Raw genomic sequence first — 20,487 nt, forward strand, 5'->3', positions numbered from 1 at the left:
TTCTTCCTGTCCTTTCCTTTAGCTTTCCCTTCAACAGGTCTAATGGGAGGGTGGGTCCCAGCCTGAGGGAGAGGTTGAGCAACTGCTGGAAGAGCCGAGGCCGATGAATCCAAGGAGGAAACAGGTAGTTTGACCTTCTGTTCTTTTAAGGCCCTGGGGTTAAAGCCGGTACACATGCTGCACTGAATTGAAAGATGTGGAACACCCAGGAAAATCACACACAGAGTGTGGTCATCGGCCAGTGAAAGCTTATGGCCACACTCTGTGCATTTTTTGAAGGTAGGCTACTTAAAACTAACACTCTAGCACACACACCTCAGGGTTAGGGAGGGCCTTACTACACTACCTTACAGCAAACATTTTTTTTTTATTTTAGAGTTTAAACCAATGAACAGCAAAAGGGGGGGAAGGGAACTAAACAACACACTCTCAGAAAATAGAGCAAAAAGTATCCAAAGATCACTTACTAACAACCCAACACTTGGAGCTACAGAGATCACGATGCTGATGCATGAAGCAGCAAACGAAATCTAAGGGAAGGTAGGAGATGGTGATGGGTTATGGGTAAGGGGGAGGAGCTTGGAAATCAGAGCAGATGCTTGAAAAGTTGCCGGCTCGGATCCGATATGAATCCGAATACCCACAAGTTGCAGATAAAATGAAGTTAACTACCTCAGATCACTATTTTAAAAGACAGGAAACACCAACATCTTGGAAGAAAGCTGTGGTGGCTGTAATACCTAAAGATGGTAGAGACCCATCAGACCCACTTTCATATATGTCCATTTCAATTTTAAACCATGATTATAAAAGAATGGCAAAGGTGTTGCCAACATTGATAAATATGGATCAATGCTGTTTTGTGGAGGGGAGGGAAAACATTTGACAACATTAGTAGAGAAATGATGATCCAGAGGGAAGCAGAATGTAAGAAAATACTTCTGTAGTTGGTGGGTCTTGATGCACAGAAAGTATTCAACTGAGTAAGCTGAGAATGTATGAGTATGGCAGTGCAACTCCTGATACAATAATATGGTTAATTAGGAGGATATATGAGGGATTGGAGGCAAAAATTAAAGTGGTGATTTTCCTCTGATAAGTTGTGAGTCTGAACAGAGGAACCAGGCAGTGGTGACCTCCTTCCTCTTTGCTATATATGTTATATTAAGAACCACTGACAAAGAAAAAAGGACTTAGAAATTCAAGGATATAATTAGTATGTAATCAAGAAAAGTTGGCTTTATTTGCAGATGATATTATTTTGTACCTGATAAAACCAGAAAAGGACATCTCAATACTGTGGACCATTCTGAGACAGTTCCAAGTCTTTCTGAGAAATACAATTTATTTATAATTGTTTTCATGGGTAGAGCACTGATCTCCCTGGACCTTTTTCAGACTCTGCTCAGGAGTGGCGTCTGGTTAAGTGACTTCCTCAGAGTCACACAGGCAGTGGAGGCTGAGGGAATCAAACCTTGCACCATTGGAAACAGCTCATTAACAGCTCCTTAATCCTCTAAGCCAACTGCTAGACCAATTAATGAAGGAAATTAAAGAAGAAAAAACAAAGGCTATAGTTTTAAACTATGTACCCACACATGGATTGGTTCAGTAACACCCATATTTATGGGGACACAGTAAAATGAAGGATGTATGAGTATGGGTTAAAAGGATTAAAGGATTCTATTCTGGCAGCTAAGGATATGTAGGATGAGAAACTAGAAGCTTCTGTCTATGGCTATGGATAGCAAGATACGAGCACTGAAACTGTTTTTAGTCCTTTTAGTTTTATACACAAGTCAGACATATTTTTATCAACCAGAGGAGAAGTTGTGGATAGTAATTAATAAAGAGTTGAAGGGTTTTATCTAGGAGGGGAAGTGGGGGGCAAGGTCAAATGGGATATGTTGACCCTTCCAATAGAACAAGGTGGTTTAGGGTTACCTAATTTGAATGGATATTTTGCACAAGCAGAGAACAGTAATTTAAAGTGAAGAGGGATGATGATGAAACAGGGAATTTAGGAAATAAATATAGTGTTTTTTTTAAATGCAGGTCCTTAAGGATAATAACAATGGACATGCATAATATTATATTCATAAAGTAGCAGAAAGAACAAAAGCTGCTGTTAAAAAAATGAATAAATAATAGAGCAAATAAAATGCTGCATGATAACTACAGGAATCAATCAGTGGAGGTTACATAAAGATCGGGAGGAGAAAATAGTTAAACATCTACCTGAGGAAAAATTCTTTAGAGTCTGCTTGTGGTATAAAAACACCTGTGCAAACACTTCCAAACAAAAATTGTAAATCTTCTAGACTTTCTTGCTTACTTGCAATCCATACATATATCCTCCCATTGATTTTTGATGTAAAATAGTTCCTCTGCCTAATCTTTCAAAGTTTCCGTAGTATATGCAAATGGTGTCAGAGGAAGCATTTTACATCTAAAATATATCATTTTAAAAAATATGTAGATATTTGCTTTATTCTTTGGTCCCTTACTACTAAAATGTTTTTTGCCAGTCACTGGGGATTGAAGTCACTAAATAATGACATACATTTGACTTTCAGACTTGATTTTCTTCAGAAGATTCATGCTAAAACAAATCCTGTTATTTCAATTTCTTGTTATTTTTTTTTAAATATAACATTTAAAATCTGTTCTGATTTTGGAGCCTTTCTTCCCACTATATTTCAGGTTTATCCACATTTCTTGAGCTAAAAGGTCGAGAGGTACGCAGACCTCATATTTGCTGCTGCCAGTGTTCCATCGATCTCACTGTCTCTTCCTCTGTCACACAGACCCCCCCCACCCACATACACACACACCTATACCTCAGAAAATGCATGTTAATACAAGTCAAATTATTGCAGCAACGTTGTGATTTTTTAACAGGAATATGTTCCTATTTTGAGCCTTTGTTCCCCTTTATTTTAGGTTTTATTAAGTTAACTAAGAGGTGAGAGGTACATAAACCTGTTGTATGCAGCTGCTGCCACTGTTGGATCGCTCTCACTCTTCACTGTCTGTCTGTCTGTCTGTATTGTTCTCTCTCTCTCACTCAACACACACTTCTCTTTCATGCATGCATTCACATGCACAGACAGAAACATAAACACACACGCAGAAACAGAAACATACACACACAGACACACACTTTTTTCTGATATATTTAGATTTTACACTTGCTAAACAGCAAAAGCGCTGCCTACAGAATGTATAGTGGCTCGATCGTTTTCACTTTCACTCACGTGCACGCATACACTCACACGCACAGACATAAACACACACAAACTTTTGTTTTTCAGTTTTCATTTTTTTTTTTAAATATATTTTACACTCGCTGAGAGTAAAATAATGGTGGCTGTTTTTTTTTTCAGTCCAAGCTCCACAGCAATTTGATATGCTGCCATGAAGCAGTGGGCATTACTTGTACATTAATATCCTTCCGGAGAACGTTCATTCTCCAATCAGGGTACTAATGTACAATTCGCTCATTATCTAATGCACTATAATACATAGGCTGAGTATACTAATGAGTGTATCCATGTCATTGTCCGTTGTCCTTCTCATGGCCCAAAGTTGTGGAGAGCATGCAACCTTTTTGTCAGTGTCACAATTTATTCCATCTACTTCTGCCTTGCATGGGGTATCTCTGCAGTCAGATCCTTAGACAACTCTGCATCTGACTCCTTGCTGCAAAAGAACTCTGAAACAGTATTGAGATGTCCCCAAGTTGTAGTTAGTTCCATATTACCATATTGTGTAACATGGTGCCCATCATTAATAACTGACTGCAAGTCTTAGGCTCATCCTGCAGTGTGCCAATGAACTTACCTAAGCAGCAGACGTATGTTTTCAGGAATCTGAACATGTTTGACAATGGACAATGATCCCTTTCTGCAAATGCAGTGTTGCATACCATCTCAGCCATAGTCTGTGGGTTTTGGATTGAGGTTGTCAGATACAATTCCAAGGCATATCTTGCATCACTTGCAACACAGAACAGTGGACACTGTGGTGAGTGGTCCAATGGCTACATCAATGGGAGTAGTCTGTCTTGGCTTACATAGATAGTAATGTTTACACCTACCAACTGGATGACCTTGTGGGAAGTCACCCTATACAAAATATAGGCAGAAGTTGCATATATAGCAGATGTGAGAATCATGGGTACTGCCTGAATCGTGCACAGAAGCATTGTCATATAATATGGATGTTAATATAATACTCTGTGCATCACACATCACCTGGCAGTCGATAGAATAGAAGCCCTTATGTCTGATATCCTGAATGCCATGTGGTGCAGGTAGGTCCTTGATGGCACTGGCATTGTAATCCATGTCTCTCACCAGTTACATGGAATGGTCTATGTTGTAGAATGTTGTTATACTGGTTACTAATGGCTCCCTCTGTTGCTATCCATAGTAGCCATGTATTCTCCTAGGGTATGGTGCAGCAAATTATATTGGTATAAGATCAGTGAGATTAACAGCTGTGGACCTTCTAACATGTCCCTTGCAAGATTCTGCAAGATCCCCATAACAAGGAAGGTTAATGCTGCACAAACCTTGATTCCATGTGTGGCCACATCGTGTCAACTAACTTCTGTATGGTGTTGCTGTTGACACATTAATGATAGATAATATCGTGGTCATGAAGTGAAAGTATGTCAGCCACTGGTGGACCCATCTCTGATGCAGAGGATGACAATGAGAAACATCACAGGCCACTAACATGTGGTGCCAAGCAAACGCTGGTTCTTCTCCTAGCATCTTAACACAAGTTAAGCTCCTATAAATGGAAATCCTGGTGATCAGAATAGTTGAGCACTGTGACTCTTCTCTCCAAATGTATATGCCTCTGAATCATTCTGCCATGTTTGACTATGTCACATGCATATGCAATGAGACTAATCACCATGGTCACACACATATGTATGTCATTATGCAGTCATTTGCATATAATGCTTACTGGGATATTTCTCCTGTTGTGCCTCAGAATCATCCACCCACTATGCATTGCTGCTCACTGTGCTATTTTACATAAAACTGACCACTAACTGTAATTGAAAACCCCACATAATCTTCAGATACATCTGAATAAAATCAGGTGAGTTGATAAAATTCAGTCAGTGCCTTTTTCATTAATTTGCTAATGGCAAGAATGCTTAAGCAATTATACATTACCAATAATCATAATATTAAAATGTATTAATAAATATAAGGCATATAAAAGCATATTCTCTTAGCAAATTTAGGAAATGTTTAATGTTGAAATACCATTCAATTGAAGACAAATGTCAGTGCTTTATCTAATTTGCCAAAGCAAATTATTTTGTTCCAGCACTATATCCAGTCAGCTCCCCCTCCATCACCTTCTGCATATTCCAGTACAAAAATAAAAACTTGTAAAAAAATCTACCACAGAGTAGAATGTTAATAAAATTCATTAAATTTAGATTTCTCCTTCACAGCAAACTAATACTCATAAAAGCATTGTGAAAAATTAATCATTGTTTAACTGACATAAAATGAATTGCATGTCATACAAGTAGCAAAAAAACAGCAATGAAAGAGCCCAGAAATTCATCAGCCAGCTGAAAAAAGATCTGTAGTAATATTCTCCTTACATTATGTATTCGTTACTTAATTTCTGTCAGCAGCTGATCTGTGTGGGTACAGACATGTTCATATCCACTGACTGAAGCACGGCGCTCTCTAAGGTAAACTTCGGAAAGTTATTGGTCTACACACACACACACACACACACACACACACACACACACACACACACACACACACACACACACACACACACACACACACACACGCACACACACACACACAAACTCATATACAGCAATCCCAAGTTGTAATTTATTCTGCACAGAGCAATTCAGTTTAAGATTACTGCACGATTTACTGAAAAAAATGTAAGGCTAATAATGCATTCCCAAAAGTATGAATATCACTGTATAACATTATTACAAAATGGAAAAATGTCTCCAGTCAAACTAAGATCTGACCTTCTCTTATGCTCTCATACACTCCTATACATCCACATAATTTCCTCTCTGGCAGTCAAATTAATAAGGGTTCCTCTTCCTACAACCTCAGAAATCAAAACCATCCAGGTGCTGCCCTACGGGCTACAAAAACTAAATTACAATGCACACATTATTGTTTTTCCTTGCTAGCTCCTAAAGTATGGAATCTATCCCTGCTGATCTTCAAAAAATATCTCCTTACCTACAATTCCGAACACAACTAAATCACTATTCTTACAATCATGTTTCATGCAAATGCCACCTCTCTGGGCACATTACCTGACATAATCTTGCTCAATTCCACCAGCTGACAAGTTTGTATGATATCATTATCAAATGCAGCTAACTCAGCAGTCACTTCACAAGCACTGTACATAATTATATATATATATATATATATATATATATATATATACTCCATATTTTATATAATCATTGCTTCTGTCTGCATTGTATACTCATTATAATTACCTTACCATGCTGTTGTGTATCTATTTGTATTTTTTTACCTTCCTTATTTATTTCTCTCTAGTCTAAGAAAAAAATTATATTGTGATCAGTGCTCTACCCAGTTAAAAAATTCAAATAAAATAAAAAAACAATAGAATACATTAGTTATAGTGTTAACCATGCTTGTTGAAAGCATTAAAACTTTATCAGTATTGCATATGATGTGAACTTTAGTCAAGTACTTGTATCCTTTCTCAGGACTCATCAAATTGCAAAGTTCTGCTGTCTGGTGGTGGCTATGATATTTCACTAAGTAATTTAAAACTGACACAACTAAGTTGTCTCACAAACTGCAGGTGTCTTTAGAGTTTAATACTGAATGTCATTTGCCTTCCTCTGGGAAATAATTTAAATAAAACTCCCTGAAGAAGCAGATCTGAAACTTGACAACAAACACCATGAGCAATCTAAGAGTTTCACTTCCATGTGTATGTCAAAAGGATTTCTACTACATCAGCATTTTCCGAAATGGTAGGAGAGCAGACACTTATCCAGCCTCACACAGTCTTGAGTGTTTGATAGCAGCGTTGACAGCTTTGTAGTTTTGCAGTGTCACATAAGGACTTGAGTGTGCTTCAGATTCCATGATCCATATTAAATGCTCCCAGGAATGCTTCATACCTGTTACAGGAGCTATACCAGGAAACCTTGTTTCTGAGAATTCCCTTTATAGTTCCTGATGCAAATCCCAAAAGGCTAAGCTAAGCAGAGAAAATGTCTGAAAAATAGTACATTAAATTGTAGAGGACAACCAGGTGCCATTTCTGTTTTATGATACTAGTGTTTTCAGCAGACAGTCTCTTCAATATTTGAATATCTTGTACACTGTAGCGTTCTACAAACACAACCTAAATTGTGATTAGCATATAATGAAATAACATGCTAAAATGGAAATTATGTGCAGATTCCTTTTTTAAAAAAGACGATTTTGCAGCTACAGTATATAACAAGGGTGTTTACAATACATTGAAACAGTTTAGAACTTTCCTGAAACTGGGTGCCTTCATTAGTCTCTTGTGTTTGCACAATCCTGGCAGGTATATGTATTTAAATAATATGTTAGGACTGACATACAGTAGCACTGCAGCAGCAGGTGAATATATATAAAACTTCTGTTATTCTACTTATGTTATCTTGTCTGTTAGAGTTATGAACCAATAGTAGTTGCATATATATATATAAGGAACTCCATTCAAAAACTGTTGGTTTATTTATTAGGGCATTATTTAAAATTGATTTTTAAGAGGGTGAACAGGTTAAACAGACCAGCATGTTGTGTGCACAACCAAACTAAATTTAACAAATCATTTGCATAACACTTGTGGTTCATAGTCAGACTGGACAATCCTGGATGTAGTAACTGGCATATCTCTCAACTGTCTCTGATTTTACAAATTATCCCTGATTTGCATTATTTTAACCTGTCCCTCATATTTTTTTTTTATTAACTGATAAGTCAATAATAAACACAGCTAGTCAATAATGCCAAGCATTGACATTTTGTACTTGTTATTGTTCAGAAAATACATGATGATGCAAAATTTGTTGTTTTATAAACTTTAAACTGAATTAAAATAATATCTAAACATTGTCTCTGGTTTTAGGCTTTTGCACTCCCATTATTTTTTTACTTTGTCTAGAATTCCTGAATAAAGTTGAAAAGTATGGTTCCAGGATGGATGGTTGGGTATCGCATTAACTAGAAAACAGGGCACTAGTGTTAAGAGCAAGATGAATTACATTGAAGAAACAAGAGCTGGGTACTACGGGGGTAACCCTTTGAAATGTATTCCTGACAAACTTAGAAGAGGATATAAAAGAAAAAGTGTCATCTGTAGGTGATAAAAAAATCAACAAAAATATAAGAAAACAATCATTTGTCAATGCCAAATATTAGCTTTCGGCAGGAGTGTGTGGCTGAGTTAGGTCGAAGATGGACATCTAATCTGATAGTTCCTCTGCAGCAAGGTAGTTAAAGACTCTTTCAGTATTATCAAGCAGACTGAAACATGGTTAGTGTGGATAATTACTCACTGGAGCAACAAAAACTACTTTGTTGATTTAAAAGTGCATCTTCTAATGAGCAGATGTTCATCCTCTTTAAGACAATAGTGTTGGTCATCTCTGAAGTTGAGGCTTGTACTATGTCACCACACAATAACAGGAGAAAATGAACTTCACAGAGCAGAGAAAAGATCAGTGCATGGCTAAAATGCCTATCCTGTAACTGTTCAAAAGTATACTCTGCACAGGCACTAAATTAATACCCAAAGGCTCTGACCTAGCCCAGTCGATGCTCCTGAAATCTTTGGGTGGAAGGTGAGATTTAACAAAATAGAAGGATATGAGAAAAGGTAGAGGATGAAAATGAATGAAAGGAACAGGATAAAGGGTTTATACATAGAATGGTGGTAGCAGTGCCTATATAAATAAAAAGGAAAATGTTTCTGCAGAGAATCCAGAAGGAACGAGGTTAGATAGTATGGTTTCTGGAAACAAACCATAAGATAAAAGAAGCTGTAAAATTCAGATCCAAACAGTCCAATAAGGTCTTCACTGAACATAAGCTGCTGGGAGCCGATGGAAGTATTACTAAGGTTTCACAGGTCACTACAGATACTTGCACAGGAACTGGAAAATAGTGGGAATGGACAATGTATATTATGGATATGAAAGATAAATGTGAAGTCATGAGATATAGGAAATGTTTATGCCCCTAACCCAGGCAACCCTGAATTCTTTTTTAAATGGGAGAAGATGGCTTGCTTTGCTGAGTTGTCAGTTCTGTTGTGGGATTTCAGTTTGGTTCTTAATGAAATACTAGATAAAGTGTATAATAAAAGTGAGCACCACCACAAGGGGTAAAAGGTAATTGGGACTGATTAACAAAGAAAAGAAGGGTAGATAATTGGAGAGCTATGCATGAGAATGTGGTAGAACTAACCTACTCAATAAATACATCCAAACAAGGGTGTAGGACAAATCTTGTCTTTGTTCTGGAAAATGTGGAGGAATAATTATATTCGATTGAGATTAAGAAGCTAAATGTTTAGATCAGGCTCCAGTTTTAGGGGAGGTGAAGATCCTGCAGGATATCAGGCATAAGCGATAGAGATAAGCCCACTGTAAATGGACTCGTAAGACCAAGAAAAAAAATGACGTGCTTAGTTAGTGACATGATTGGGTAGAATGACAACTCCAGAATGAATCTGATGATATGTTAAAGGGAAGGTTGAGAAATAGCAATACAAGTGGAACTAATGGAAAACAAGGCAAAGCTAGATGAATAATATCTGAGTTTATAAATAAAAATGAGGATGCTATAACAAAGTGCCCAACATAGGGGTGACAGTGAAAAAGCAGAAAGAGATACATAAGCAGATGATGTTGGAAGTTAAGATACATTTTCTAGAAGCTGAGATGATGACAATTGGGAATTATTGATGGTTAAGGAGTGAATGTAAAGCAAACTACATGGCTTGACTCTTTAAACAATAGAAGTAGGGATAGACAATTCCACAAATAAGAGAGATGGAAGGGGATATAGCAATGGGGATAAAAAGATTTGAGAATAGTATAGGATATTGTACAAGAAACTCAATAACAAAAGAAAGCACTATCATGGAGTATGCGTTTATCAATAATTTGTCAATGCCAAGATGAAGTGAAGTAAAAAAGGAACAGATGGATAGGGATGTGCAGGCAGATGTGGTAGTAGCAGTCAAAAGGCTTAAGAACAGTATTGTAGGAAGCATTGATGGTCCCAGACAGAGTTTTATAAATGAGGAGGAGATATAGTCTAGCAATGGCTAGCATGGTTATTTAACAGATTTACAGGGAATGCAAGGAGCACAGCGGAAACAAATCAAACTATAATTATAGTTCTACCAAAATTAGATAAAAGGATCCTAGAAGAATGCAAATTTAAACAAAGATCCCCAATATATTTAGATTTGAAAACACTAGCTAAAATTCTGGCTAAGCATCATGAAACAGTTATTTTATTAATTATAATACAGGTCAGTCTGGTTTCATTACCAGTAGCTCAGTCTCAACCAAGTAATATAAACTGATGGTTTTTATAGAGCAGTATATACATAATAAATCAGAAGTTGGGAGTGTTCTCTTTGGTATTAGGAAGGCATTCAATTAAGAACAGAGGGCTTTCTCTTGAAGACATTAAGACCCAAGCAGTTTACAGAAATATTCCTCTAGTGAATATGTTTTTTACCCACTTTCAGAGTATTCAAAAACATGAGTTTTTCAGAAGTAGTTAAGTCATCCACAGGTGTGAGATAGCGATGCCTGCTTTCTCCTGAGCTTTTCATCCTGGTAATAGAGGAAGCACATATAGTCAGTCATTGAGTTAGGAGAATTGATCTAGTGTTGGTGATGTGTTAAAGATTTTTAGGAGCTTTGGGAGGGCAGGGCATATCTTCTGATATGTAATGAAGAACAATCTATAATTAGAGGAACAAGTAAAGGTGGAATTAAGGGACATGACTTACCCCAAGTTTTAGGATTATTAGTTCATAAAACATGATGCAGAAAACCTACAGAGTCTGAAGGGCACAGTTAGGAAGAGTTAATAAATAAGCCTTAGACATTTCAAACAATATCAGGTAGTGTTGGGATGGTGAACACTGGTGTCATTCCCTATATGCTTAACAATATAAGGAATCTAACAATGCTAGCAAACTACCTGATTATTATGTGGATTCAAGGTATGATAGACAACACTGTGTGGGAAGGCAGGAGGATATCCACAACTGAAGATCAGGTTCTAAAGTTCTGTGGAAGATGATGACTACTGGATATCACCAGTACTGGTCCTGGTGCCTGTCTCCATGCCATGGGAATGAGATGCATCCTGTGTGTATGTCAGTGCAGTATCATCAGCTCCTGAGCTCCAAAAGGGCTAATGATTATATCTTCTCTCCTGCTGGGGTCACTGAACCCCATGCTGTGGAGGACAGTTGAAGAAATAGTCACAGTTGCAATGTTTGGCAATAGATCTGCCACTGTTTTCTGAATCAGATTGTAAAATCTGTAGCAACTAAAATAAAAATATGTGACTGAATTGGCACTGTGTGTTTTTCAGTGGCATGAAAAGATGTGAGAAGTTGTGACCTTTGTTTTCTATGCAATATATAAAAAACTATATAAGGTTTGTAACTATCTTCGCAGCAGGTTCCAAAAGGGGGTAGTCAGCAGTTTTAGTACATGCCTGGGTCTTAAGGTCAAATTATTTCAGTGTAGCCAGATGAGGCATGTACAGAAGCAATGTCCACTGTGACAAGGTGGGGAATAAAATTCACAGGAGCCAGCAAGCACAGGTAGAACTATTGACAGTGTTGGGTTTGGAGATAATCATTGCATCAAACTACCATGGTGGTTTGGATCCTATCCTGGTGAAGGAAAAGAGACAATTGCCAAGAGGGATATGGCATCAAACATAACTGCTTTTAAACTAGCAGTGGTTAAAAGGATGAAATACGTGTCCAGGAAGTTCATCCCATTTAGACCATTGTGAGGAACACCTTTTCAAATGTCACTGGCCAGAGTTAACTTGGATTGGAAGAGAGTTATTACTTAAAAATCCAACATTAGCTTTTGTAAGGGGAGTAGAAGCTAACTGGGCTAGACTGCACACCATTGCCGTTAGGTATTTGAAAATATCCACAATATTCACAGAGCAATCTTAGGTTCCTGGTATTCAAAATCATAGCTTTCTGTGCTGTGTATCTGCTTAATGCAATGCATTTAGAAATATGTTAAAAACTCTTTTAATTGAAGTAGAGAATTAAAAATAAAAAGCAACAATCAAATTAGGGATGGCTGAGAATCTTGTTTTTCTTTGATGATCACTTTATTGAGCTTGAGTACAAAACTTAGGCAGATGACATAAAATCATACATAAAATTTGCTCTCTCTCTCTCTCTCTCTCTATATATATATATATATATATATATATATATATCTTACACTTCAGGCATTTATTATGTGGTTCATGTCAAAAGATTCCCGTTGGGTAATTTGGTAATGTGGAAGTCAAATGGGCTTACCTCTAAATGGTGAGGGAATAAGGGGCAGTGTGAAATGAATAGTATTCGGCCTTCTTATCATTCAGGTTGATGTGATTGGCTTATTATAGAAGGTCCAGTTTATACACCTACCTTAATTAGAAGAAGAGAATTGTAAGGTGGTGTAGGATCCTAATAGGATGGTGGAAATACTGTCTTCGCTTTGGTTGGCTTATAAATCAAGCCATTGTATTGTATCTTACTGAAAAGGGTGATAACTATATTGGAGAATGGAGTCTGGGCTAAATAGGCCATTGGGGGCCCTGGTAATAATCTATAGCAGGAAACTTTAAGGGCATATTCTACCATTAGCCAGATGTGGGCATAGAGTGGATTGGCCAAGGGCAGGTGGTTACTAACCAGTGCGGGACCGGTAGCAAGGAGCATGGCTTGTGGGAACACTGCACTAATTGGGCTAGGTGTGAACTAGACCATTGGAATATGGCTAACAATACAGAAAATATATTGGAGGATACAGAGAAGGAGACAGCCAATGGTGCTTATGTGTAGATTATAGTGCTAAACATCTAGAGGGCTTGAGTGGGCCAGGAGAAGGGCAGATAGAGACTGGTGGGGCTTTTAATCAGGTGGCCAATCTAGAAGTGTCGGGAAGTGCCTGTGCTTCCCTCTTACAAAAGCAAACAAATAATTGTAAAAAATAAATGCATAGAAAATCTAATAGAACTCACGAGTGAGGGGGGCACATGAAAAGCGTGTGGGCAGTAAACAACTAAGTCTCAATCTGAGTTTATAATTTTCCAAAATTTAAAAATAGTAGCAAGTAAAATCAAGATCATTTTACAAATCCAGTATGTAGGAATACTATCCGTATTGGGTCCAGTTCATGAAGGAGTACTCAATAGATTGAAATGGACATCAGCACCTGGGTTTTGTGAGGTTCTGTTTGCCCACCTGACAATGGTCCAAGTTCATAAGTGTTGAATTTCATCGCACTCCCATATTCATATAGTTTGCTTGTCTCAACCCATATCTCTAGAACAGTTTGGTCTCTCTTGTCCCAGCCCTTTAAACCAATTAGGGATCATGTGCCAGGTATGAAAATGTTGTATATATGCAGACTGGGCTGGGTAAGGGAGATATTTATGTGTGTAACATTTAAGCCTACATTTCCAGTCATTATCTGTGAGTATACAGATTAATAGGTTTTGCCATTTATTTATTTGATCAGTTGAATCATGTCCCTCATTATTGATAACTGTATACAAATATTTTAAGTTAGGTATATTACCTGTCACTAGACTATTCATCATTTTACACCTATCTAAATTATATTTGTCCACATATTACTCCCTACCATTAGGTCCCTCCCAATAAATGAATGGATCTGAAAATATTGCCCCAAGGGCTATATTTTAACTCAACCCAATTTGCTTGCAATGCCTGTAAGGAATAAGCAGAGAATGTGGTACCATCCCCAAAGTCTCTAAAATAATAAATACTTTCATCTATAAAGATATTCCACACTTAACCATTCCCCAATATTATCTACCTGTTGAAGAAACTCCGTATCCCCAAGAATTCGTAAATCCTAGTCCTTCTTCCTGGAAAGTTTTATGCATTTTTCCCTCAAAATTCTAGGTTTACAGCCTTGACATGAATAATCAAATATTTCCATTGCATTGCAGAAATTGTCCTATTCTTAGTAATGTATGGAAAGTGTCCAAGAACAAATAATATTTTTGGAAGGCGGAGTATCTTAGTTGCCTAGATTCTAGACAGGAATGGTAAATATTGATATTTCCAATTGGATGCATGCACCTGACTTAGTAAAGGTTGCATGTGCAAATTCAAAATTTCCCCTAAGTTAGTAGACAGACGAAGGCCCATATAAACATACCTATTTGAAATGGACAGTCTTACCACATACTCATTTCCTTTTTTGCCTTGTTTGTAAGAGGGGACATAACTGATCTGGACTTACTGAGATGTCGCATGGACCATTCTAAGGAGAAGTTGATTCTTTGTAGTATATTATCCAGAGAAATACCCAGGTTATATAGCCATATGAGAGAATCATCGTCAAACCAAGATGTAAGGCAATGCTTATTTTCAGTAATGCATATCTCATGATTAATAAAATTCTTATATAGATCAGGTGTACACAGCAAAGTGTGCTTAATTAGGATAAAAAGATAAGGTGATGGAAGGCAGCCTTGCCTTTTGCTTTTCCATAACTGGATTAGAGGGAATAAAAATCATGTCATTACCACTCATTCTATAGGCTGTGTATACTATAACTGAATTCCCAAAAGTGGCTGAACACAGATTCCCCGGACTCGAGCTGTGAAGATAACCAAGCGAAGACCAAGTTCTTCCTTTGTCACACAGGTTTATTGTAAAAACACGCCAACAGACAGAATACAGAGCTCAATGCAATGGTTAAGCGCTTTCATCTGGAATAACCAGATTTCTTCAGAACCATTTGCGTCCACATATCATTTCCTTTTATATCAATTTTGGCGCCAAAAAATTGATTAATCTACTTTAAAATGATGAAATTTAAAAAATCTATATATAATAATATTAATAATTTTTACATATAAGCAACTGTAATTAATTGTTGTAATAAATTAAGTTAAATTATTTGATATTAATATAAAAAATCAACATTAATTTAATGAAAATCATACATACTATGTAACATAAAAAAACTTCAATACATAAGTACAAAAACTGTTCTACTAATATACATTACTAATACTAAAGGCTTAACAAAATTCTAAACATATTCTCCTATTCCATGACCCTATCTGTTTAAAAAATATATATAAATACTACATAGTTATAGTCCTATTACCCAATCCCAATAACCAATTCAAAATCTATTCATAAATAATAGGAAAATAATAGGAAATAATAGGAAAAATGGGGGTTGTTTCTAATCTAGGACTAAGAAAGGCTTTAAACTAATGTGATCATTAATCCCTGGTGGAGAAGTGGCATCTAAACATATTTTCCACTTGCTTTCCATCCAAGCCAAAAATGTTTTCCAATTCCCACCCCTATCACTCACTTGAACTTGGTCAATGATAGCAAATTTAAAGGTATGATCATTACCTTTATCTATTATATGCCTACTCAATGCATTCTTAGAATCTCCTTTCTTAATTCTGTACAGGTGCTCATATATACGCGTCTTAAATTTTCTCTCGGTCTTTCCTATATAATACGCGGAGCACTTAACACAAGTAGCTATATAAACAATACGCTGGGTATTGCAATTTCATTTTTTGGGAAATACTATAGATCTAGTAATATTCTTTAACCTAATCCTTACATTGGTATTAATATTTTTACATTGACTACAAGCACCACAATACGTTGTACCCTTTTTGCTTGTACCATTCTTACCCTTTTTTCCATTTTCAATCATCCTTTTCAAATTATTTCCTGTTTTGAATACAGTTAATGGTTTTGTTCCTATTATATGACCAATAGATACTGAAGTCGATATCAATTCCCAGTGTTTTTTCAGTATTTCTATCACTATATTAGTATAGGGGTTAAACCTTATAATACATACTCTATTATCACGGTCTGTATTAATATTGGTACTTATCGTACTTCCTTTCCCTAACAAGGGTACATATTTATGTCCCCATTCTGTCTTAACATATGATATAATATTTTCTAACATAGTTTTGGGGTATCCTCTATCATAAAATAATTTGAATACAACATCCAATTCACTTGTCATAACCTCTCTGGAGGATGACATTCTGGCTACACGTATGCTTTGACCCATTACCACATTACGGAAGATGTGTGCTGGATGACAACTACTAAAATGTATGTAGTCGTTTGAAAACGTTGGTTTTCTGTAAATCTTTGATGCAAACCCCTTTCCTGTATTGCTTATCCACGTATCCAAATATGCTATTCCTTCTTTATCATATTGATAAGTGAATTTCAAGAATTCCGTAGTTTTATTGAGATATTCAATAAAAACTGGTATCTTATCAACTGGACCTTTCCATATAATAAACATATCGTCCAGGAACCTTGTATACAATCCTATGTATTGGTAATATTCACTGGGAAATATATACTTGTTCTCCCACTCGAGCATAACCATGTTTGCAAAAATGGGGGCACAAGAAGCCCCCATAGCAACTCCACGTATTTGTCTAAAATATTCCCCTGAGTGGTAAATATAGTTGTGATTGAGAACAAGCCCCATCATGTCCATGATTAAATTTATTTTGTCCCAACTACAACCTAAATATTTAATCATACTATTGTAAAAATATTCCAGTCCAGTAGTCGCAGGTATACTGGAAAACAAATCTTGTACATCCACTGTAAGGAAGACTAAATTTTCTTCCCAAACTTCCATGGTTAGTTTACTCAAAAAATCCCATGAATCTTTCACTATGTGATCCACTTTTTTGTATATTTGTTTCATCCAATGATCAATTGTAACCCCTAACTTAAAGGTTTTTGATTTTGAACCCGATATTATAGGTCTAAAAGGCGGATGTTCCAAATTTTTGTGTATCTTTGGTATCCCTATGATGTGAGACAATATAGGGAATTCGTTTCTTAAATACTCATATAGTTCACTAGTTATTCTATTATCTAGTAAATATTCCTCAACTACTAGATCAATCCTTCTATGTCCTTTATTGATTTGATTCTGGGATACCTGTTCATAGTTACCTGATTCATATAAGATTTTATGTATTTCATTTTGATATAGTTGGCTGTCAAAAATCACAATACCTCCACCCTTGTCGGGCTTCATTATTCTGATCTCATTATTCATTATAAGCTTTTCCAAACATTTTCTTTCTTCCTTATTTAAATTATCAATAGTGGCAGATGTATCAACTCTGTTTGTTTTTATATCTCTGTACAAAGTATATAAATCCTTGCATACCATTTTCTCATACAAAGCAATTTGTGTATTCATAACAGGGATATAAGTGCTTTTCTTAACTAATTTCTTGCTATTAATGTTGACATTTCCCTTTTTTAAGTCATCATTAAACTGTATAGCTAAATTTAATCTTCTACAAAACAGTTTAACTTCCTTAATTGTATCAAAAATGTCAAAATGTACAGTAGGAATGAATTTCATTCCCTTACTAAACAATGTTATAATTTCATCCGTAACATGAACTTCTGTATAGTTATATACTTTGAACCCCTCAAAACTATGTATACTGGGATACCTCTCCATTCTCTCCACAGACTTAGATGTAAAGGTACCATTTACTTTTTCCTTCTCACTATGATTAATATAGTCCATAGTTTGTTTGAGGGGAGAAATAGATGTATGTGTGGAACAATTTCCACTAAATGAAACCTCAGTTAACCTTGGATTTTTTCTTGTTAATATCTCCTTTGCCATCTCTTGGGTGCCGGATAGTATCTCCCCCCTTGAAAATTTTCATCTTCATTCATCCTATACTTCCTTCTTCTTCCTTTAGTATGTACTACTTCAAATTCTCCCTCCCCATCATGTTCATATTGGGGCCAAATATAAGCTCTGCCTATCCTGTACATTTCTAAGTCACGTTCAGTTTTATTCATTTTTCTGTTATATACATTGTACACTTTACTTTTTGCATTATTAAATTGTTTAGAATATAACTCATACCACTCTACAAAATTCACATCTTGTATAATGGATTCATTTAATACTTCTACCTCCTGTAGTAAAACATTAATTTTTTCTTCATTACATTTAATAAGTGCCTTCATATAGGTGTAACCAAACTCATCAAACATCTTATTAAACATTTGCTCAATTTTAGAAGTATATTTTATACCCAATGGTAATTTAAAGAATCTCAATCCTTTAGGTACAACTTGTAACAATAAACATTTTTCAAGGTATGCATTATCAATTCTCACACTCCTCAGTTGTATCAATTTTTTCCCCAGTGAATAAATTCTAGCCTTTACATCATCATTTATTACATTTTGTTCATTCACATAGTGTTTTTGCTTATGTTCACTTGTAGTTTTCCCCACAAAATCATACTCTTCGGCTAAAAAATCATTCAATACATTAGTTACATTTGTAACATGTTCCCGACAGTCCCTTTTTTGGGTATACATCAATTTAGGACTAGATATTTGTTCAATATTTACAGTACCTTTGTTTTTAGCATTTGTTTTGCTAGCGATCGCCGAATTGGTCCGTAATGGTTCACGCTGATGTTTCGGACGTGCCCCCATTCTTACATTCTCACTATTAGTGTGAAATAAGCTAAAGTCAAATGTAAAGTCTGCTTCCAATGACACGTTTGCATTGTCCTCCCTTATATCCAAATTATGTTGATTTTTAGTTGTTATCCCTTCACACTGTCCGTTAGGGATTTCACTTCCATCACTGTTAACTTCAACTAGTACCGCTTCCACATGCGATGTCTCTGTGTTAGTTTTTAATGCTTGTTTTGCGGATTCCCCGCCTGCCGTTACAGCTTCAGTCAACTTATGAACAAGTTCAAGTAGTCTGTTTACGTCGCCTTGGAGCGACGTCACTTCAGACCGGAGCGAACAGTATTCTTCACGACTCAATGGAGTCCCAAGAGAATCCACCTCTGCCATCACACAACTGGTAAAAAACAACAGAAATCTACGAACTAAATTCCCAAAAGTGGCTGAACACAGATTCCCCGGACTCGAGCTGTGAAGATAACCAAGGGAAGACCAAGTTCTTCCTTTGTCACACAGGTTTATTGTAAAAACACGCCAACAGACAGAATACAGAGCTCAATGCAATGGTTAAGCGCTTTCATCTGGAATAACCAGATTTCTTCAGAACCATTTATCACATATCATTTCCTTTTATATCAATTTTGGCGCCAAAAAATTGATTAATCTACTTTAAAATGATGAAATTTAAAAAATCTATATATAATAATATTAATAATTTTTACATATAAGCAACTGTAATTAATTGTTGTAATAAATTAAGTTAAATTATTTGATATTAATATAAAAAATCAACATTAATTTAATGAAAATCATACATACTATGTAACATAAAAAAACTTCAATACATAAGTACAAAAACTGTTCTACTAATATACATTACTAATACTAAAGGCTTAACAAAATTCTAAACATATTCTCCTATTCCATGACCCTATCTGTTTAAAAAATATATATAAATACTACATAGTTATACTCCTATTACCCAATCCCAATAACCAATTCAAAATCTATTCATAAATAATAGGAAAATAATAGGAAATGATAGGGGTGGGAACTGGAAAACATTTTTGGCTTGGATGGAAAGCAAGTGGCAAATATGTTTAGATGCCACTTCTCCACCAGGGATTAATGATCACATTAGTTTAAAGCCTTTCTTAGTCCTAGATTAGAAACAACCCCCATTTTTCCTATTATTTCCTATTATTTTCCTATTATTTATGAATAGATTTTCATTAAATTAATGTTGATTTTTTATATTAATATCAAATAATTTAACTTAATTTATTACAACAATTAATTACAGTTGCTTATATGTAAAAATTATTAATATTATTATATATAGATTTTTTAAATTTCATCATTTTAAAGTAGATTAATCAATTTTTTGGCGCCAAAATTGATATAAAAGGAAATGATATGTGGACGCAAATGGTTCTGAAGAAATCTGGTTATTCCAGATGAAAGCGCTTAACCATTGCATTGAGCTCTGTATTCTGTCTGTTGGCGTGTTTTTACAATAAACCTGTGTGACAAAGGAAGAACTTGGTCTTCGCTTGGTTATCTTCACAGCTCGAGTCCGGGGAATCTGTGTTCAGCCACTTTTGGGAATTTAGTTCGTAGATTTCTGTTGTTTTATACTATAACTGACAC

The sequence above is a fragment of the Protopterus annectens genome, chromosome 17.part0 (genome assembly GCF_019279795.1).
Source record: "Protopterus annectens isolate FY-2018-M chromosome 17.part0, PAN1.0, whole genome shotgun sequence".
Taxonomy (NCBI): domain Eukaryota; kingdom Metazoa; phylum Chordata; order Ceratodontiformes; family Protopteridae; genus Protopterus; species Protopterus annectens.